Raw genomic sequence first — 23,787 nt, forward strand, 5'->3', positions numbered from 1 at the left:
AGCTAATTTTATTAAATTCCTTACTGTATGTTATGGATAGAATCGGGATATTGTCCTGGTCCCTGTCTCCATGTACCTTCGCACTCCTTCCTGGAGTTTTGGATTTTCTCCTATCCTTTTCGGACCCAAAAAGCATGTCACATCTATTTTTTTGCATTGCAATGTTTCTACCCCTCAACAACATCCAGTCAGGGTAGTTTCTAGCTTTTAGCCTTTTATCCACTATACTAAATTCCTCTTCTAGGAGCATTGATGAACTGCAGTTTCTCGCAGTCCGTATGTATTCCCCAACGGGGATCGCTCTGATAGTGTGTAGGGGGTGATGGCTTCTGGCATTCAGAATCAAATTTCCAGCTACCTTTTTCCTATATGTTCGGGTGTGCACCACCTCACCTGGACAACCGTGGAGTGTCAAATCAAGGAAGTTGATGCTGGATTCATCTACTGTGCACGTAAAGCGCAAGTTATAATCATTGGCATTGAGATAGGCCTGGAGGTCCGGGACGGCAGACACATCGCCCGCCCAGATCATGAGCAGGTCATCGATGTATCTGCCGTACCAGACCAATCCAGACCTAAACGGGTTATTCAAGCTATAAATGAATTTTTCTTCCCCGTATGCCATAGTTAAATTCGCCAATGAGGGCGAGAATTTAGCCCCCATTGACACTCCACGTGTCTGTAGATAGTGCACACCGTCGAACATAAAATAATTATGAGTCAGCAAAAAAGCCGCAACCTCACACACATAGTCTATATCAGTGTTTTCCAACCAGCGTGCCTCCAGCTGTTGCAAAACTACGCCTCCCAGCATGCCCGCACAGCCAAAAGCTGTCCGGGCATGCTGGGAGTTGTAGTTTTGCAACAGCTGGAGGCACGCTAGTTGGGAAACACTGGTCTATATAACTGGAATTGGATCCCGTATACCTGTGGAGGTGATACTCCATAGCTAATAGGGCGACCCCGTGGGGAATAGAAGGATACAATGCTATTACGTCTGCCGCAATCCATTTATAATCAGCTTCCCATTTAAGACTGAACATGGCTCTTAACACGTCTGCTGTGTCTTTTAGGAAACCTGACGTGCGCCTGACCAATGGCTGCAGGATAGTATCCAGCCAGTTTCCCAGGCGCTCAGTCAGGGATCCAATGCTTGACACTATTGGACATGTGGGGGGGGGGGGGGGCATCCTTGTGGATCTTAGGCAAGGCATGCATAATTGGGGTCACAGGCGCATCCACGCACAAATACCTAAACTCGGTCTCATTAAATAGACCCGTATCTCTCCCCTTATGTATTAATGTCATATATTCATTATTGTACTCACTGAGTGGGTCTCTAGCTAGTCTCTTGTACGTGGATGCGTCTGATAACATGCCCTGCATTTGACTATTATATACCTCACTGTCCAGGATGACCACCGCCCCCCCCCCCCCCCCTTTGTCAGCCATTTTAATTACAATTTTGTTGCACTTTTGCAGTTCCATGAGGGCCTGGATCTGAGAGTGGGTTAAATTATCAGAGCTTCTGACATCATTCCTTTCTTGTTGTAATCTACCCAACTCTTTTTCCAGTACCTCCTGGAATATATCCATGCTGCCAGTGCGTGACATTACTGGGTAAAATTGGGCGTTGCGGGTCTGCAACTTTTTTCCAGATTTTTCTGGCTCCACGATTCCCTGCTCCTGCTGAAGCCCCGCAAGGCAACACAGTGACACCTGTTCATTGAACAATAAATCCTTATAGGAATTCTCTTCGTGGGTCTCCGTCTGTGTCAGCGGGGGATCAGCAGGAAAATCAGCATTGGTATTAAACATTGCCAAGGATTCCTTACAGAATTGTATGTCCAACTGTAAGGCAAGTAACTTTTCATTTTCATATGGCTTACAGTTGGACATACAATTCTGTAAGGAATCCTTGGCAATGTTTAATACCAATGCTGATTTTATAATCATGGAGGAGCAAATGAAAGTATCGATCAACCAGCTGGAGGATACCATTATGGATTATAAGCATACCAAATACCAGCGGGATCTCCACGATTATACGAACAATCAGGTCTATGAATGAGGGAGACAGGAGAACCTACACTCTACGCTTAAATCAATTAAAAAAAATCGCAAGAAAGCGAAACTGCAAAAAAAAGAGTATCCAGAGTTAGTTTTTCCTCGGACACTGATATGTCAGATCATTCAAATACAGTCGGGATATTGGAGTCTGGGTCTGGTGCGTCCGTCCTACCCATACCATCTGAAGATGGGGGTAATAAAGCCTCATATTATAAAAAATTTTAATCTGATAAAGATAAGAGGGATGTGGCAAGCGTTTCAAAAAACGCAGAACCAGGGCTGGACGGAAGCATCAGACAGCAGCATCCAAGATCAACCCGACTCCAGACAAAACACAAGTAATTCAAGATCAGTTAAATGTGGTGAATTTGTCCAATATTGTACTGAGCAGTGAACAAGAGTATGTCTTATCTTTAGGTCTGAATTTTGCGCCATCTGCACACTTTGACATGTTTTCACTATATTAGATATTAATAAGTTTGTTCGCAATCTGACAGTGTCCCGGCATTTCCATGATATCCATGCTCCTGCTGATCCCCTGCTGACACAGACGGAGACCCACGAAGAGAATTCCTATAAGGATTTATTGTTCAATGAACAGGTGTCACTGTGTTGCCTTGCGGGGCTTCAGCAGGAGCAGGGAATCGTGGAGCCAGCAAAATCTGGAAAAAAGTTGCAGACCCGCAACGCCCAATTTTACCCAGTAATGTCACGCACTGGCAGCATAGATATATTCCAGGAGGTACTGGAAAAAGAGTTGGGTAGATTACAACAAGAAAGGAATGATGTCAGAAGCTCTGATAATTTAACCCACTCTCAGATCCAGGCCCTCATGGAACTGCAAAAGTGCGACAAAATTGTAATTAAAATGGCTGACAAGGGAGGGCGGTGGTCATCCTGGACAGTGAGGTATATAATAGTCAAATGCAGGGCATGTTATCAGACGCATCCACGTACAAGAGACTAGCTAGAGACCCACTCAGTGAGTACAATAATGAATATATGACATTAATACATAAGGGGAGAGATACGGGTCTATTTAATGAGACTGAGTTTAGGTATTTGTGTGTGTATGCGCCTGTGACCCCAATTATGCATGCCTTGCCTAAGATCCACAAGGATGTCCACCCCCCCACGTCCAATAGTGTCAGGTATTGGATCCCTGACTGAGCGCCTAGGAAACTGGCTGGATACTATCCTGCAGCCATTGGTCAGGCGCACGTCAGGTTTCCTAAAAGACACAGCAGACGTGTTAAGAGCCATGTTCAGTCTTAAATGGGAAGCTAATTATAAATGGATTGCGGCATACGTAATAGCTTTGTATCCTTCTATTCCCCACGGGGTCGCCTTGTTAGCTATGGAGTATCACCTCCACAGGTATACGGGATCCAATTCCAGCTATATAGACTATGTGTGTGAGGTTGCGGCTTTTCTGCTGACTCATAATTATTTTATGTTCGACGGTGTGCACTATCTACAGACACGTGGAGTGTCAATGGGGGCTAAATTCTCGCCCTCATTGGCGAATTTAACTATGGCATACGGGGAAGAAAAATTCATTTATAGCTTGAATAACCCGTTTAGGTCTGGATTGGTCTGGTACGGCAGATACATCGATGACCTGCTCATGATCTGGGCGGGCGATGTGTCTGCCGTCCCGGACCTCCAGGCCTATCTCAATGCCAATGATTATAACTTGCGCTTTACGTGCACAGTAGATGAATCCAGCATCAACTTCCTTGATTTGACACTCCACGGTTGTCCAGGTGAGGTGGTGCACACCCGAACATATAGGAAAAAGGTAGCTGGAAATTCGATTCTGAATGCCAGAAGCCATCACCCCCTACACACTATCAGAGCGATCCCCGTTGGGGAATACATACGGACTGCGAGAAACTGCAGTTCATCAATGCTCCTAGAAGAGGAATTTAGTATAGTGGATAAAAGGCTAAAAGCTAGAAACTACCCTGACTGGATGTTGTTGAGGGGTAGAAACATTGCAATGCAAAAAAATAGATGTGACATGCTTTTTGGGTCCGAAAAGGATAGGAGAAAATCCAAAACTCCAGGAAGGAGTGCGAAGGTACATGGAGACAGGGACCAGGACAATATCCCGATTCTATCCATAACATACAGTAAGGAATTTAATAAAATTAGCTCTGTGATTAAGGGATGTTTACCTATCCTATATGACGATGAGATCCTATACAATGCACTAAAATCTGGCTGTAGAATCGTACCCACGAGGGCTACTGCATTGTCCTGCTTTCTGTCTCCGTCTCTATTCACCTCCAACAGATCAGAGGTTAACAAAAAACAAAGCTGGCTCAGTTACAAGGGGTTCACAAGGTGCGGGGGCAATCCATGCAAAACTTGCAACTATGTGACTCCCTTGCAATCTTTTGAAAATTTGTACCACTCCTGCAGTTTTCCAATCCAAAGTTACATCAATTGTAACACTGCAGGAGTGGTTTACATTATCCGTTGTATCGAATGTGACTTGATGTACGTTGGGAGTACTATTCGGAAGTTCAAGAATGGACTCTGGACCAATTGGAGCATCTGAATTATATTAGTAATCCCAACGCATTAAACATCTCCAATGTAGCAAGACATTTCCTGCAAATGCATGCCCGTAAAGTAAAAAGCTTTAATGCTTTTGCAATAGAGAGGGTGCTCGCACCCACGAGAGGGGGTGACCACCGGAAAAAACTCCTCCTACGGGAGGCGTTTTGGATATTCAGATTAAACAGTAGAGTCCCGGCTGGTTTAAATTTAAAAAGGGAGCTAATGTACATCTATCAGTAAATTTACAACTCAGGAGGCAATGTATTATACATGTCATTCTCCTAGGGGTAATGGATGTAATCCCTTATGATAGGAATCCAACGGCAGGATCAAGGTCATATTAGTTATGATATTATATGTTTTTATGTGTAGTATACCATTCACATTGTGCGGTTTCTCTTTCCCCTTTTTCTAGTCAATATGACGGGACTATAGTTCCCTAGGGGTTAATTGGATCTAGAGCTTCTGCACAATGTGAAATACATCTATCCTGTGATTAGCAGCTTAGATGATGGGTGTAACACATAGTGAGACAACCAATGAGGAATGTGCTCTCCTCCCCCGAACTTTGGAGGGGTGAGCACTCAACGCATTTAAATTTCAGTGTCTCACTATGTGATATTGTTACGACTAAGGGTCAAGTACCCGAAACGCGTCAACTTTGTGTACCAAGTGGCTGTGTCTGCTGTTTATGAATGTACCAATAAAGAAGTTGCCTAGTAATTAGATTTTTATTAGATTTTATTATCACATGGGGTTTATATAGTTTACTTTTAGAATTAGTGACTTTTAAAAATACCTTTTATTAGTGATCATGTGGGTATAGGTATGTATATACCAACAGAGTGTGCTACAATTTCAAAAGAATTTATATATGAATATTTCTTATGACCGGGGAGTAGTGACCCCTACACATTACATTTACTAGTGATACAATACGTCAGTAGGCTTAGGCAGTTCGAGGAACACGTCAGCAAAATAATAATGAGACAGGGTCTGAGGAAAAGGGCAGGGCAGACACAATGCTTACCCTACAGGGCCCTCAAAAGCTGCTCAGCCCAGGGTGACCCCCTGATGGTGGGGGTTCCCTGTCCCCGAACCTAAGACTAAACAAATCCCTAGGTTGACCCTAGCCAGGGAAAGATAAAAGATAAACAATAACCGTAATAGCGATGAATCGGGAATGGAGGGTGGTTCAGTATGAATAGGGTCACCACCTGCCCCTTCCGAAAATTGGAAATAGAAATGAAAATAACAATTAAGTTATACAAACAGTATACGAGTGGAAGGCGGTCCAAATAATACGGAGATCACCATTCCACTCATCAGTACAATACGCACGTTTTAAAACATACACATCTTATTACATACACCACGACGCGTTTCGCCTGTATACAATCAGGCTCATCAGGAGGTAGGTAGAAAAACGGACAGAGTCCAACTTAGATGTAGATGTGATCAATAGTATATAGATGGTAAAATAGATAGAGCGATACTTAGCTACCGATGTTCAGTAGGGAAGGCGTGGATAAGACATTACCAGAGGGCATGATAGTTACAGCCAAAAGGGATATACCTAAAAGGATGTAAAATATAAGAAGGACGCTTAGATAGGGATTCACCACAGCTCTAGGTAAAACAATTGCAAAAGCATTTAGATAACCTATAAGGACTTACATGGTAATGGTGCTTGGCAAGGTCTCCCCCAGTAGCCTATTTTGGGCCCAGGTACCGTGCCAATGGAATCGCAACCCATTTATAGGGACCGATTCTAGCTTCCGGACGCCGGAAGCGCACTTCCGGTCTCTTGGAACGCATGGTGGAACGCATTGGGGCTCTGTGTCTTACGTCACTTCCGGCGCCGTGGAACGCATCGTGAGCCGCATATGGCTCGATGCCGGCACCGGAGGACAGCTGGGGCCGGCAATCAATGCAGATTGAAGCAAAGGCGATTGCACAGATGGAAAAAGGACAGACTAAGAGGGAATTACGGAGAAGAATCTGTGAACACCTAAACGATATTAAAAAATCTAAAGATACTCCAGTGGCCAATCACTTTAATAGTTGCCACCAAGGTGATATAAGGTTGGCTCGCTTTTCGGTTTTGGAGGTGGTCCCCTTTCCTGAGAGGAGGGGTGACTGGGACAGAAGGATTCTCCAAAAAGAGTCCTCCTGGATTTATCGTTTGCAATCCCAGTCCCCCCTTGGTCTCAATGAAAGATTAAATTTTGCATGCTTTATTTAAATATCCTCCTTGTCTGTGGCAATTTTGACTTTCCTGAGTAATTTTTTACTGAATTATTGGTATGTGACCCAGGGCTTCTGTGCCTATCAGTGCGAAAAGCACCATATGATTAATGGGTTATTAAAATAATTGATTCCCCATATCTTTAAATACTACCTGGCACCTCTTAATTCTAATTAAACTACCATAGAGGCATGTCTGTATGTATTCTGCATCATGATCTACATCTGTCAATATTATATCTTGTTTGTTTTGTGATACATTTTTTTCTTTAGGGGGGCTGATATTGAGGGCCCTTTATGCCTCCAGGTTATATCTGTTAACTTTTGGCACATTTCTCGCTTTGGATATTAATATTGACAGCTCCTAATAACAAATTTTACTGTCCTTTTTCCATCTGTGCAATCGCCTTTGCTTCAATCTGCATTGATTGCCGGCCCCAGCTGTCCTCCGGCGCCGGCATCGAGCCATATGCGGCTCACGATGCGTTCCACGGCGCCGGAAGTGACGTAAGACACAGAGCCCCAATGCGTTCCAAGAGACCGGAAGTGCGCTTCCGGCGTCCGGAAGCTAGAATCGGTCCCTATAAATGGGTTGCGATTCCATTGGCACGGTACCTGGGCCCAAAATAGGCTACTGGGGGAGACCTTGCCAAGCACCATTACCATGTAAGTCCTTATAGGTTATCTAAATGCTTTTGCAATTGTTTTACCTAGAGCTGTGGTGAATCCCTATCTAAGCGTCCTTCTTATATTTTACATCCTTTTAGGTATATCCCTTTTGGCTGTAACTATCATGCCCTCTGGTAATGTCTTATCCACGCCTTCCCTACTGAACATCGGTAGCTAAGTATCGCTCTATCTATTTTACCATCTATATACTATTGATCACATCTACATCTAAGTTGGACTCTGTCCGTTTTTCTACCTACCTCCTGATGAGCCTGATTGTATACAGGCGAAACGCGTCGTGGTGTATGTAATAAGATGTGTATGTTTTAAAACGTGCGTATTGTACTGATGAGTGGAATGGTGATCTCCGTATTATTTGGACCGCCTTCCACTCGTATACTGTTTGTATAACTTAATTGTTATTTTCATTTCTATTTCCAATTTTCGGAAGCGGCAGGTGGTGACCCTATTCATACTGAACCACCCTCCATTCCCGATTCATCGCTATTACGGTTATTGTTTATCTTTCCCTGGCTAGGGTCAACCTAGGGATTTGTTTAGTCTTAGGTTCGGGGACAGGGAACCCCCACCATCAGGGGGTCACCCTGGGCTGAGCAGCTTTTGAGGGCCCTGTAGGGTAAGCATTGTGTCTGCCCTGCCCTTTTCCTCAGACCCTGTCTCATTATTATTTTGCTGACGTGTTCCTCGAACTGCCTAAGCCTACTGACGTATTGTATCACTAGTAAATGTAATGTGTAGGGGTCACTACTCCCCGGTCATAAGAAATATTCATATATAAATTCTTTTGAAATTGTAGCACACTCTGTTGGTATATACATACCTATACCCACATGATCACTAATAAAGGTATTTTTAAAAGTCACTAATTCTAAAAGTAAACTATATAAACCCCATGTGATAATAAAATCTAATAAAAATCTAATTACTAGGCAACTGTTTGAATCTAAGCATGGCCAGTTTCCTAACGGGTACTATTTTTTACTGAGGACCTTATTAACGAAGTCAAGGATATTTTCTCAGACAGGGAGGTTGCTGGACTAACGTCCGCAGCCAGTTGCAAAATTGTGTTTAAAGATCTATATCAGGGTTATAAGGACAATATTAAATCTTGGTGGGAAATCAAGTCCCTAGAAAACTATCTAGAGCATAAGATCGTACCTAGAGGCCTGCGTATTCCCCTTAGACCAGCAGAACGTGTTCAATCTCCAGAACTTATATCCAAGTGGGAACAAGAGATCACTAGTAGTTCCCTAAGACTGATGTCACTTCTCCTTGGTGAGGAAAAACAAATCTTTGAGAATACCTCATCTAAACTAAAGGGACTTATTGAGTCAGCGTTAAAACTCAAACTAGATCCCGATTTTGATAAAAGGGAATCCTCACTACAATCGGCTGTTGAAAGGTTCCAGAACCTCATCAAGGAGAGGAAACATCGTCAGTTCATTAAGGATCTGGGTGAATTCAGAGACAATAGAGCTTACACCACTCTGAGCACTAAAATTCCAGTGACCGATTCAGAGTTATCATCCTCTGATCAAGAATTCTCGGATCCAGAAACTACTGGTGTATCCTTTACGCGAGGAAGCATTAGAGGTGGCCGTTATTCAAAAGGGAGAGGGTCAGGTCAAAGATGGAGAGGACAAAGGGGGCAGAGAGGAAACTATTGGGGAGGACGGGGTTCTGGAAACAAAGGATCCGGACCATCAGGACCACAATATCATACACAAATGGACAATCCTTCCCAATATATTCCCTATCAAGGCCCGCCTCAAAACAAGACTGGAACTACTGTCGCCCCTATGGTGGATTCCAATCCTCCTTCACCTTCCTCTTCGTCTTCCTCTGCTTCTTTTTTAGCCAAGGGCCAGGCCGCGTACCAAACAAGGGCCAGGGACCGCAGTCGGAACAATTAACAGATCAGCTGCAGGTGATTAATCTGTCAGAGTACAGCCTGACCCCGACTGAGATCAACCTACTCCAGAAGGGTCTGTCCTTTGTGCCGACAACCAAACATGACACCTTTACCTGGGTAAAGGACTTGAATTTATTTGCCAGAAAATTGAAATGGCATAAATTCTTTAAAAATTATAATAAAAAAACATGTTTGGATTTGGGAATCAGCCCAGATGACTTCCCAGACTTCCAAAACCTATTAGATCTCTGTGAAGAGGGAACTAGGGTCCCAGGAAGGGGTCCTTTCACAGAATTACGGCCACGAAGCACCAGACTGCCACCACCTGTCAGTACCGAACATATTGATATTTTTTTACGCCTTGTTATTGCTGACATTGAGGGAATACAGGATATGCCCCTCCATTCAAATCTTTCGGCACCAGAGTTTCAGGCCCTGAAAAATCTGGAAAACAACAAGGACCTGATTATCAAACAATCAGACAAAGGTGGCAATCTGGTGCTTCTGGACCATCATAAATATCAGATAATGTGTATGACATTACTGAATGACAAAAACAACTACAAAAAAATCCCTGTAGACCCTACTGAGGTATTCCTCACCGATCTTGCGGGAGTCCTCAATCAGGGCCTCCAACAGGGTGTCATCAGTAAGACTGAATATGACTTCCTCCTTCCGAAAACCCCTCAAACGGCAACCTTCTATTGCCTCCCTAAAATTCATAAGGGGATACACCCCCTGAAAGGGCGTCCCATTGTATCGGGCATTGATTCATTGACACATCACGGTGGAATTTACCTTGATAAGGTACTCCGTGACTTTGTCTCTAGCTTACCATCATTCACCCGTGATACAATGGACTTTCTCCGTAAAATCGAAACCCTCACGATAAACCCGAAAAGTATCCTGGCAAGCATTGATGTGGAATCGCTTTATACCTCGATTCCACATGATAAAGGAATCATCGCTGTAAATTATTTCCTCAATACGAGAGGAACCCAGTTCATTACACATAATGGTTTTATCTTACAACTACTGGAATATATCCTCACTCATAATTTTTTTCTGTTTAGCGGCTGCTTCTACCACCAGCTCAGGGGGACCGCAATGGGGAATTCCTGTGCCCCCACCTATGCGAATCTCCTCCTGGGCTGGTGGGAGGATACTGTCGTTTTCCCAGATCAGCACCCTTGGTGGAGTGAAAATATCTCTTTTTGGACTCGTTATATAGACGATGTCTTCTTGATCTGGGAAGGAAGCATTCCAGCTTTCCACAGCTTCATCGATAGCCTCAATCATAATGACATCGGCCTGAGTTTTACCTATGAAACCCAATCGGAACGGATCACCTTTTTGGACGTAGTGGTCACCAAGGTGGAGGGTACCTTGAATACCTCGGTTTTCCGTAAACCCACGGCGACCAACAGTATCCTCCACTGGGAGAGCCACCATCCCACTGCGGTCAGAAAGGGGATCCCAAGGGGACAATACCTGCGGGTCCGTAGGAATTGTTCCTCGGGGGGTAACTTCTTCTATCAAGAGTCAGGAAAACTCAGGAAGAGGTTGATGGAGAGAGGTTATCCATCCAAGATTCTTAGGGACTCCTTTCAGTTCGCAGAGTCAAAGAAAAGAGAAGAACTTCTAATACCAAGAACAAGAGACATGGATGATAACTTGATACGTCTCATCTCCACTTTTGACTCTGGGAACAGGGAGGTGGTTTCGATACTGAGAAGACACTGGGCAATTTTAACTATGGACCCCGACCTTACACAGGCAATTGGGAATTATCCTCAGGTAACTTACCGTAAAGGAAGAAGCCTACGAGATCGGCTAGTCCATAGTCATTATGATGGCCCAAAGAGGGAGGGCACTTGGTTAGACCGTAGGCCACTCGGTGTTTTCAAATGCGGTTCCTGCAAGGCTTGCAATTTCATCAACTCATCCAAATCAATAATTTGTTCGGTGACTCAGCGACCGTTCTTGATCCGTGACTTCGCCAACTGTAAAACCAAAGGCGTAGTCTATATTTGCCAGTGTAGTTGCCCTCTGGACTACATTGGCAAGACTAAGAGGGAATTACGGAGAAGAATCTGTGAACACCTAAACGATATTAAAAAATCTAAAGATACTCCAGTGGCCAATCACTTTAATAGTTGCCACCAAGGTGATATAAGGTTGGCTCGCTTTTCGGTTTTGGAGGTGGTCCCCTTTCCTGAGAGGAGGGGTGACTGGGACAGAAGGATTCTCCAAAAAGAGTCCTCCTGGATTTATCGTTTCCAATCCCAGTCCCCCCTTGGTCTCAATGAAAGATTAAATTTTGCATGCTTTATTTAAATATCCTCCTTGTCTGTGGCAATTTTGACTTTCCTGAGTAATTTTTTACTGAATTATTGGTATGTGACCCAGGGCTTCTGTGCCTATCAGTGTGAAAAGCACCATATGATTAATGGGTTATTAAAATAATTGATTCCCCATATCTTTAAATACTACCTGGCACCTCTTAATTCTAATTAAACTACCATAGAGGCATGTCTGTATGTATTCTGCATCATGATCTACATCTGTCAATATTATATCTTGTTTGTTTTGTGATACATTTTTTTTCTTTAGGGGGGCTGATATTGAGGGCCCTTTATGCCTCCAGGTTATATCTGTTAACTTTTGGCACATTTCTCGCTTTGGATATTAATATTGACAGCTCCTAATAACAAATTTTACTGTCCTTTTTCCATCTGTGCAATCGCCTTTGCTTCAATCTGCATTGATTGCCGGCCCCAGCTGTCCTCCGGCGCCGGCATCGAGCCATATGCGGCTCACGATGCGTTCCACGGCGCCGGAAGTGACGTAAGACACAGAGCCCCAATGCGTTCCACCATGCGTTCCAAGAGACCGGAAGTGCGCTTCCGGCGTCCGGAAGCTAGAATCGGTCCCTATAAATGGGCTTGCGATTCCATTGGCACGGTACCTGGGCCCAAAATAGGCTACTGGGGGAGACCTTGCCAAGCACCATTACCATGTAAGTCCTTATAGGTTATCTAAATGCTTTTGCAATTGTTTTACCTAGAGCTGTGGTGAATCCTATCTAAGCGTCCTTCCTTATATTTTACATCCTTTTAGGTATATCCCTTTGGCTGTAACTATCATGCCCTCTGGTAATGTCCTTATCTACGCCTTCCCTACTGAACATCGGTAGCTAAGTATCGCTCTATCTATTTTACCATCTATATACTATTGATCACATCTACATCTAAGTTGGACTCTGTCCGTTTTTCTACCTACCTCCTGATGAGCCTGATTGTATACAGGCGAAACGCGTCGTGGTGTATGTAATAAGATGTGTATGTTTTAAAACGTGCGTATTGTACTGATGAGTGGAATGGTGATCTCCGTATTATTGGACCGCCTTCCACTCGTATACGGTTTGTATAACTTAATTGTTATTTCATTTCTATTTCCAATTTTCGGAAGGGGCAGGTGGTGACCCTATTCATACTGAACCACCCTCCATTCCCGATTCATCGCTATTACGGTTATTGTTTATCTTATATCTTTCCCTGGCTAGGGTCAACCTAGGGATTTGTTTAGTCTTAGGTTCGGGGACAGGGAACCCCCACCATCAGGGGGTCACCCTGGGCTGAGCAGCTTTTGAGGGCCCTGTAGGGTAAGCATTGTGTCTGCCCTGCCCTTTTCCTCAGACCCTGTCTCATTATTATTTTGCTGACGTGTTCCTCGAACTGCCTAAGCCTACTGACGTATTGTATCACTAGTAAATGTAATGTGTAGGGGTCACTACTCCCCGGTCATAAGAAATATTCATATATAAATTCTTTTGAAATTGTAGCACACTCTGTTGGTATATACATACCTATACCCACATGATCACTAATAAAGGTATTTTTAAAAGTCACTAATTCTAAAAGTAAACTACCAATAAAGACGTTTTTAAGAGGATCTCTATTTGAATCCGAGACCATTCCTTTTTCAAGTTCCATGCAGACTGCAATGGGGACACTCCCCTAAGGTTTCAGGAGTCGGGAGCATACATTGACCAGGAAGGTGAGCTGGATAAAGTGTGTTTGTTATATCAAATAGCCCTTACACAGCCTGGAGGTGTGTTTGGGGTCATTGTCCTATTGAAAAATAAATGATGGTCCAACTAAACGCAAACCGGATGGAATAGCATGCTGCTGCAAGATGCTGTGGTAGCCATGCTGGTTCAGTATGCCTTCAATTTTGAATAAATCCCCAACAGTGTCACCAGCAAAGCACCCCCACACCATCACACCTCCTCCTCCATGCTTTTCTTGCCATAATACAAATTCTAACAGTCTATTCAGTAGGACTATGAGCTGTGTATCCACCTGACTTCTCCACAACGCAACTGATGGTCCCAACCCCATTTATAAGGCAAGAAATCCCACTTATTAAACCTGACAAGGCACACCTGTGAAGTGAAAACCATTTCAGGTGACTACCTCTTGAAGCTCAGCAAGAGAATGCCAAGAGTGTGCAAAGCAGTAATCAAAGCGAAAGGTGGCTACTTTGAAGAACCTAGAATATGACATATTTTCAGTTGTTTCACACTTTTTTGTTATGTATATATTTTCCACATGTGTTAATTCATAGTTTTGATGCCTTCAGTGTGAATCTACAATTTTCATAGTCAAGAAAATAAAGGAAACTCTTTGAATGAGAAGGTGTGTCCAAACTTTTGGTCTGTACTGTGTATGTATGTATATGTATATATATATATATATATATATATATTTATATTTATTTATTTAACAATTTATTAATTCTATACAGGGATTGCAGAATTATTAGGCAAGTTGTATTTTTGAGGATTAATTTTATTATTGAACAACAACCATGTTCTCAATGAACCCAAAAAACTCATTAATATCAAAGCTGAATATTTTTGGAAGTAGTTTTTAGTTTTAGCTATTTTAGGGGGATATTTGTGTGTGCAGGTGACTATTACTGTACATAATTATTAGGCAACTTAACAAAAAACAAATATATACCCATTTCAATTATTTATTTTTACCAGTGAAACCAATATAACATCTCAACATTCACAAATATACATTTCTGACATTCAAAAACAAAACAAAAACAAATCAGTGACCAATATAGCCACCTTTCTTTGCATGGACACTCAAAAGCCTGCCATCCATGGATTCTGTCAGTGTTTTGATCTGTTCACCATCAACATTGCATGCAGCAGCAACCACAGCCTCCCAGACACTGTTCAGAGAGGTGTACTGTTTTCCCTCCTTGTAAATCTCACATTTGATGATGGACCACAGGTTCTCAATGGGGTTCAGATCAGGTGAACAAGGAGGCCATGTCATTAGATTTTCTTTTTATACCCTTTCTTGCCAGCCACGTTGTGGAGTACTTGGACACGTGTGATGGAGCATTGTCCTGCATGAAAATCATGTTTTTCTTACCTTGCAGACTTCTTCCTGTACCACTGCTTGAAGAAGGTGTCTTCCAGAAACTGGCAGTAGGACTGGGAGTTGAGCTTGACTCCATCCTCAACCCAAAAAGGCCCCACAAGCTCATCTTTGATGATACCAGCCCAAACCAGTACTCCACCTCCACCTTGCTGGCGTCTGAGTCGGACTGGAGCTCTCTGCCCTTTACCAATCCAGCCATCTGGCCCATCAAGACTCACTCTCATTTGATCAGTCCATAAAACCTTAGAAAAATCAGTCTTGAGATATTTCTTGGCCCAGTCTTGACGTTTCAGCTTGTGTGTCTTGTTCAGTGGTGGTCGTCTTTCAGCCTTTCTTACCTTGGCCATGTCTCTGAGTATTGCACACCTTGTGCTTTTGGGCACTCCAGTGATGTTGCAGCTCTGAAATATGGCCAAACTGGTGGCAAGTGGCATCTTGGCAGCTGCACGCTTGACTTTTCTCAGTTCATGGGCAGTTATTTTGCGCCTTGGTTTTTCCACACGCTTCTTGCGACCCTGTTGACTATTTTGAATGAAACGCTTGATTGTTCGATGATCACGCTTCAGAAGCTTTGCAATTTTAAGAGTGCTGCATCCCTCTGCAAGATATCTTACTATTTTTGACTTTTCTGAGCCTGTCAAGTACTTCTTTTGACCCATTTTGCCAAAGGAAAGGAAGTTGCCTAATAATTATGCACACCTGATATAGGGTGTTGATGTCATTAGACCACACCCCTTCTCACTACAGAGATGCACATCACCTAATATGCTTAATTGGTAGTAGGCTTTCGAGCCTATACAGCTTGGAGTAAGACAACATGCATAAAGAGGATGATGTGGTCAAAATACTCATTTGCCTAATAATTCTGCACGTAGTGTATTTGTAGGTGCACGATATACCGGGATCTCAACCACTTTGGGACGACTTGGACGTTAGTTTCCTCCATGAGTGCAGGAATCTATATTTCTTCACATGAGACTTAGTTTGTGGGGATCATTAGCTGGGCTGTGGAGCCGGAGGCAATTTTGGGTACCTGGAGTCAGAGTCTGCAAAAAATGAACTGACTCCGACTCCTACTAGATTTAAATTGGACAAAAAAAAAGCTATTTTAAATGTCCCAATTTACTAAAAGTTATAATTAATTACCGTATTTTTCGCCCTATAACACGCACCTGCCCATTAGACGCACCTAGGTTTTTGAGGAGGAAAATAAGAAAAAGAAAAATTTGTGCTTTTGGTGGGTTTTGAACTAATGGTGGTCTGTGGATGACACTATTATGGGGGATCTGTGGATGGCACTGTTACGGGGGCATCTGTGGATGCCACTGTTATGGGGGCATCTGTGGATGGCACATATATAGCTTCTTATCTTATGTGTCATCTACAGATCCCCTCCCCCCCCCATAACAGTGTCCCTGTGTAGTGAATGGGGGCCGAGATCTGTTTCTGTAATGGCAGCAGGGCCCTGTGCCTGTTTTATTCATAAAGTGGGCGGAGCAGGCGCGTGACTTAGTGAGCTATGCTACGAGCGCCCATCCGGCCTCCTGACTGCCAAGAAGTTAGTAGTAAGTAGTACAGCACTAGATTTAAGATAATTGGAATACTTTAACAATACCCACAAGTTAGATATGATTACCGTATACTACAGTGAGCGGGGCCCGGTGTAGTAGAATACAATGACTGCACTGGGCCCCGCTGCCATTACAGAAACAGATGCCGGCCCCCAGCCCCTCCTCCCTCTCAGCCTATTCACCGGACCGTCGCAGCATTCGCCCCCCATAAGACGTACTACTATTTTCCCCCCACTTTTGCAAAAAATACGGTACTTCTCTACTGTAAGATTAAAGGCCAATGCATGCAGTGTGTCACGTTACCACAAAACGAGCACGTTAAGTGACCTTGAAGAAGCATGCTTTTCATATGCTTCACTATATGGCACGCAACGCATAGTTAAGGAGCGGCAATACTTATACTTTCCATTGTGTTGTGTTCCGCTGTTACAGGGAACGCAACGCTCATGGTTAACCTAGCCTCTCACTGATAACTGATTAAGTAAATATGTTTTTTGCAGGACTAGAGACACTTGTATAAGTGACGGGAATGGATAGTCAATAGTTCAAGACTAAAGCTGGAAACCATTTGAAAAACTGCTGTCATTCAGCTAAGGCTATAAAAACTTGTAAACTCAGATTGTTAGCTTAAACTTTAAACATGACTAAGGGATTCTACTAGGGAAATTATGTTTTACAATAAATGCCTCTTCCTGGATCCTCCCACTGCCCTATCTTCAGCAGAAGATCAGCACACAAAGGAGAAGGCAGCAGCTTCCTAGCCAGTAGTTCTGTGGTAATGACATGTATGTTGCCTTTCTGTTCTTCAAGGAATGTATAAAAATGAATGTATAATCTAACTGTCACCTCATCCCGCAAAATATGAGCCCCTAAGAAAGACAATCGCTCAAAAAATAAAAAAAAACTATGGCTCCGAATATGGAGACACTAAAACATATTTCTTTTTGTTTTAATAAAGCTGTTATTGTGTAAAACATACATAAATTTAAAAAAAAGTATACATATTATGTATCGCCGCGTCCGTATCGACTGGCTCTATAAAAATATCACATGACCTAACCCTTCAGGTGAACACAGTAAAAAATAAAAACTGTGTTTAATAAACAATTTTTTGTCACCTTACATCACAAAAAGTGTAATAGCAAGTGATCAAAAAGTCATATGCACCCCAAAATAGTGCCAAACCATCATCTCATCCCGCAAAAATCATACCCTACCCAAGATAATCACCGAAAAACTGAAAAAACTGTCTCTCAGACTATGGAGACACTAAAACATGATTATTATTTTGTGTAAAACTTACATAAATCAAAAAAAGTATACATATTAGGTATTGCCGCGTCCATGACAACCTGGTCTATAAAAATACCACATGATCTAACCTGTCAGATGAATGTTTTAAATAACAAAAAATAAAAACTGTGCCAAAACAGCTATTTCTTGTTACCTTGCCTCACAAAAAGTGTAATATAGAGCAACCAAAAATCATATGTACTCTAAAATAGTACCAACAAAACTGCCACCCTATCCCGTAGTTTCTAAAATGGGGTCACTTTTTTGGAGTTTCTACTGTAGGGGTGCATTAGGGGGGCTTCCAATGGGATATGGTGTCAAAAAAACAGTCCAGCAAAATCTGCCTTCCAAAAACCGTATGGCACTCCTTTCCTTCTGCGTCCTGCCATGTGCCTGTACAGGGGTTTGACCAAATATGGGGTGTTTTTGTAAACTACAGAATTAGAGCCATAAACATTAAGTTTTGTTTGGCTGTTAACCCTTGCTTTGTAACTGGGAAAAAAATTATTAAAATAGAAAATCTGCCAAAAAAGTGAAATTTTGAAATTGTATCTCTATTTTCCATTAATTCTTGTGGAACACCTAAAGGATTAACGACGTTTGTAAAATCAGTTTTGAATACCTTGAGGGGTGTAGTTTCTAGAATAGGGGTCATTTTTGGGTGGTTCATATTATGTAAGCATCACAAAGTGACTTCAGATCTGAACTAGTCCTTGAAAAGTGTTTTTTTTTTAAATTTCAGAAAAATTTAAAGATTTGCTTCTAAACTTCTAAGCTTTGTAACATCCCCAAAAAATAAAATGTAATTGCCAAAATGATCCAAACATGAAGTAGACATATGGGGAATGTAAAGTAATAACTATTTTTGTAGGTATTACTATGTATTATAGAAGTAGAAACTTTGAAATTTGCAAATTGTTCCAAATTTTTGGTAAATTTGGTATTTTTTTTATAAATAAAAATGATATTCTCTACTCCATTTTACCAGTGTCATGAAGTACAATATGTGATGAAAAAACTATCTCAGAATGGCCTGGATAAGTCAAAGCATTTTAAAGTTATCACCACATAAAGTGACACTGGTCAGATTTGCAAAAAATGGCCTGATCCTTAACCGCTTGCCGCCACGCTAACACCGAAAGGCGTCATCGCGGCGGCTCTCCCAGGTCACACTAACGCCAATAGGCGTCATCTCGCGAGACGCGAGATTTCCTGTGAACGCGCGCACACAGGCGCGCGCGCTCACAGGAACGGAAGGTAAGCGAGTGGATCTCCAGCCTGCCAGCGGCGATCGCTCGCTGGCAGGCTGGAGATGTGATTTTTTTAACCCCTAACAGGTATATTAGACGCTGTTTTGATAACAGCGTCTAATATACCTGCAACCTGGTCCTCTGGTGGTCCCTTTTGTTTGGATCGACCACCAGAGGACACAGGTAGGTCAGTAAAGTAGCACCAAACACCACTACACTACACTACACCCCCCCCTGTCACTTATTAACCCTTTATGAACCACTGATCACCCCATATAGACTCCCTGATCACCCCCCTGTCATTGATCACCCCCCTGTCATTGATCACCCCCCTGTAAGGCTCCATTCAGAGGTCCGTATGATTTTTACGGATCCACGGATACATGGATCGGATCCGCAAAACGCATACGGACGTCTGAATGGAGCCTTACAGGGGGGTGATCAATGACAATGGGGTGATCACGCATATAGACTTCCTGATCACTTCCCTGTCATTGATCACCCCCCTGTGAGGCTCCATTCAGACGTCCGTATGATTTTTACGGATCCACGGATACATGGATCGGATCCGCAAAACGCATACGGACGTCTGAATGGAGCCTTACAGGGGGGTGATCAATGACAATGGGGTGATCACGCATATAGACTTCCTGATCACTTCCCTGTCATTGATCACCCCCCTGTAAGGCTCCATTCAGAGGTCCGTATGATTTTTACGGATCCACGGATACATGGATCGGATCCGCAAAACGCATACGGACGTCTGAATGGAGCCTTACAGGGGGGTGATCAATGACAATGGGGTGATCACGCATATAGACTTCCTGATCACTTCCCTGTCATTGATCACCCCCTTGTCATTGATCACCCCCCTGTAAGGCTCCATTCAGACGTCCGTATGATTTTTACGGATCCACTGATACATGGATCGGATCCGCAAAACACATGCGGACGTCTGAATGGAGCCTTACAGGGGGGTGATCAATGACAGAGGAGTGATCACCCATATAGACTCCCTGATCACCTCCGTCATTGATCACCCCCCTGTAAGGCTCCATTCAGACGTCCGTATGATTTTCACGGATACATGGATCGGATCCGCAAAACACATACGGACGTCTGAATGGAGCCTTACAGGGGGGTGATCAATGACTGGGGGGTGATCACCCATATAGACTTCCTGATCACCCCCTGTCATTGATCACCCCCCTGTCATTGATCACCCCCCTGTAAGGCTCCATTCAGACGTCCGTATGTGTTTTGCGGATCCGATCCATAGATGCGTGGATCCGTAAAACACATACAGACGTCTGAATGGAGCCTTACAGGGGGGTGATCAGGGAGTCTATATGGGATGATCACCCCCCTGTAAGGCTCCATTCAGACGTCTGTATGTGTTTTACGGATCCACGCATCTATGGATCGGATCCGCAAAACACATACGGACGTCTGAATGGAGCCTTACAGGGGGGTGATCACCCCATATACACTCCCTGATCACCCCCTGTCATTGATCACCCCCCTGTCATTGATCACCCCCCTGTAAGGCTCCATTCAGACGTCTGCATGTGTTTTACGGATCCACGCATCTATGGATCGGATCCGCAAAACGCATACGGACGTCTGAATGGAGCCTTACAGGGGGGTGATCAGTGACAGGGGGGGTGATCACCTCATATACACTCCCTGATCACCCCCTGTCATTGATCACCCCCCTGTCATTGATCACCCCCCTGTAAGGCTCCATTCAGACGCCCATATGTGTTTTACGGATCCACGCATCCATGGATCGGATCCGCAAAACGCATACGGACGTCTGAATGGAGCCTTACAGGGGGGTGATCAATGACAGGGGGGTGATCACCCCATATACACTCCCTGATCACCCCCCAGTCATTGATCACCCCCATGTAAGGCTCCATTCAGACGTCCGTATGTGTTTTGCGGTTCCGATCCATGTATCCGTGGATCCGTAAAAAACATATAGACGTCTGAATGGAGCCTTTCAGAGGGGTGGTCAATGACAGAGGGGTGGTCAATGACAGAGGGGTGGTCAGTGACAGGGGGGTGATCACCCCATATACACTCCCTGATCACCCCCTGTCATTGATCGCCCCCCTGTCATTGATCACCCCCTGTAAGGCTCCATTCAGAATTTTTTTTGGCCCAAGTTAGCGGAAATATTTTTTATTTAATTTTTTCTTACAAAGTCTCATATTCCACTAACTTGTGTCAAAAAATAAAATCTCACATGAACTCACCATACCCCTCACGGAATCCAAATGCGTAACATTTTTTAGACATTTATATTCCAGACTTCTTCTCACGCTTTAGGGCCCCTAAAAAGCCAGGGCAGTATAAATACCCCACATGTGACCCCATTTCGGAAAGAAGACACCCCAAGGTATTCCGTGAGGGGCATATTGAGTCCATGAAAGATTTACATTTTTGTCCCAAGTTAGCGGAAAGGGAGACTTTGTGAGAAAAAAATAAAAAATAAAAAATAAAAAAATTTCCGCTAACTTGTGGCCAAAAAAAAAAATTCTATGAACTCGCCATGCCCCTCATTGAATACCTTGGGGTGTCTTCTTTCCAAAATGGGGTCACATGTGGGGTATTTATACTGCCCTGGCATTTTAGGGGCCCGAAACCGTGAGAAGAAGTCTGGGATCCAAACGTCTAAAAATGCCCCCCTAAAAGGAATTTGGGCCCCTTTGCGCATCTAGGCTGCAAAAAAGTGTCACACATCTGGTATCGCCGTACTCAGGAGAAGTTGGGCAATGTGTTTTGGGGTGTCATTTTACATATACCCATGCTGGGTGAGATAAATATCTTGGTCAAATGCCAACTTTGTATAAAAAAAATGGGAAAAGTTGTCTTTTGCAGAGATATTTCTCTCACCCAGCATGGGTATATGTAAAATGACACCCCAAAACACATTCCCCAACTTCTCCTGAGTACGGCGATACCAGATGTGTGACACTTTTTTGCCGCCTAGGTGGGCAAAGGGGCACATATTCCAAAGAGCACCTTTAGGATTTCACCGGCCATTTTTTACAGATTTTGATTTCAAACTACTTCGCACACATTAGGGCCCCTAAATTGCCAGGGCAGTATAACTACCCCACAAGTGACCCCATTTTGGAAAGAAGACACCCCAAGGTATTCCGTGAGGGGCATGGCGAGTTCCTAGAATTTTTTATTTTTTGTCACAAGTTAGCGGAAAATTATGATTTTTCTTTTTTTCTTTTTTTTTCTTACAAAGTCTCAGATTCCACTAACTTGTGACAAAAAATAAAAAAATCCAGGAACTCGCCATGCCCCTCACGGAATACCTTGGGGTGTCTTCTTTCCAAAATGGGGTCACTTGTGGGGTAGTTATACTGCCCTGGCAATTTAGGGGCCCTAATGTGTGCGAAGTAGTTTGAAATCAAAATCTGTAAAAAATGGCCGGTGAAATCCTAAAGGTGCTCTTTGGAATGTGTGCCCCTTTGCCCACCTAGGCTGCAAAAAAGTGTCACACATCTGGTATCGCCGTACTCAGGAGAAGTTGGGCAATGTGTTTTGGGGTGTCATTTTACATATACCCATGCTGGGTGATATAAATATCTTGGTCAAATGCCAACTTTGTATAAAAAAATGGGAAAAGTTGTCTTTTGCCAAGATATTTCTCTCACCCAGCATGGGTATATGTAAAATGACACCCCAAAACACATTCCCCAACTTCTCCCGAGTACGGCGATACCAGATGTGTGTCACTTTTTTGCCGCCTAGGTGGGCAAAGGGGCACACATTCCAAAAAGCACCTTTCGGATTTCACAGGCCATTTTTTACACATTTTGATTTCAAACTACTAACCACACATTAGGGCCCCTAAATTGCCAGGGCAGTATAACTACCCCACAAGTGACCCCATTTTGGAAAGAAGACACCCCAAGGTATTTCGTGATGGGCATAGTGAATTCATGGAAGTTTTTATTTTTTGTCACAAGTTAGTGGAATATGAGACTTTGTAAGAAAAAAATAAATAAATAAATAAATCATCATTTTCCGCTAACTTGTGACAAAAAATAAAAAGTTCTATGAACTCACTATGCCCATCAGCGAATACCTTAGGGTGTCTACTTTCCGAAATGGGGTCATTTGTGGGGTGTTTGTACTGTCTGGGCATTGTAGAACCTCAGGAAACATGACAGGTGCTCAGAAAGTCAGAGCTGCTTCAAAAAGCGGAAATTCACATTTTTGTACCATAGTTTGTAAACGCTATAACTTTTACCCAAACCATTTTTTTTTACCCAAACATTTTTTTTTTATCAAAGACATGTAGAACAATAAATTTAGCGAAAAATTTATATATGGATGTCGTTTTTTTTGCAAAATTTTACAACTGAAAGTGAAAAATTTCATTTTTTTGCAAAAAAAATCGTTAAATTTCGATTAATAACAAAAAAAGTAAAAATGGCAGCAGCAATGAAATACCACCAAATGAAAGCTCCATTAGTGAGAAGAAAAGGAGGTAAAATTAATTTGAGTGGTAAGTTGCATGACTGAGCAATAAACCGCTAAAGTTGTGGAGTGCCGATTTGTAAAAAAGGGCCTGGTCACTAGGGGGGTATAAACCTGTGGTCCTTAAGTGGTTAAGGTGAAAATGAGCCCAGTCCCTAAGGGGTTAAGGTACACCACAATGTTGATGAATTTTTCACATATATAAATGTCTAAAG

General features: G+C 43.1%; 1 protein-coding gene across 4 annotated transcripts in view; it reads right to left on the bottom strand.

Moving 5' to 3' along the window:
* DDX60 (DExD/H-box helicase 60) overlaps positions 1-23,787 on the bottom strand; it is a 646,547-nt gene that overhangs the window by 72,576 nt on the left and 550,184 nt on the right. The gene's annotated exons all lie outside the window — the stretch shown is intronic.

The sequence above is a fragment of the Bufo gargarizans genome, chromosome 1 (assembly GCF_014858855.1).
Source record: "Bufo gargarizans isolate SCDJY-AF-19 chromosome 1, ASM1485885v1, whole genome shotgun sequence".
Taxonomy (NCBI): Eukaryota; Metazoa; Chordata; class Amphibia; order Anura; family Bufonidae; genus Bufo; species Bufo gargarizans.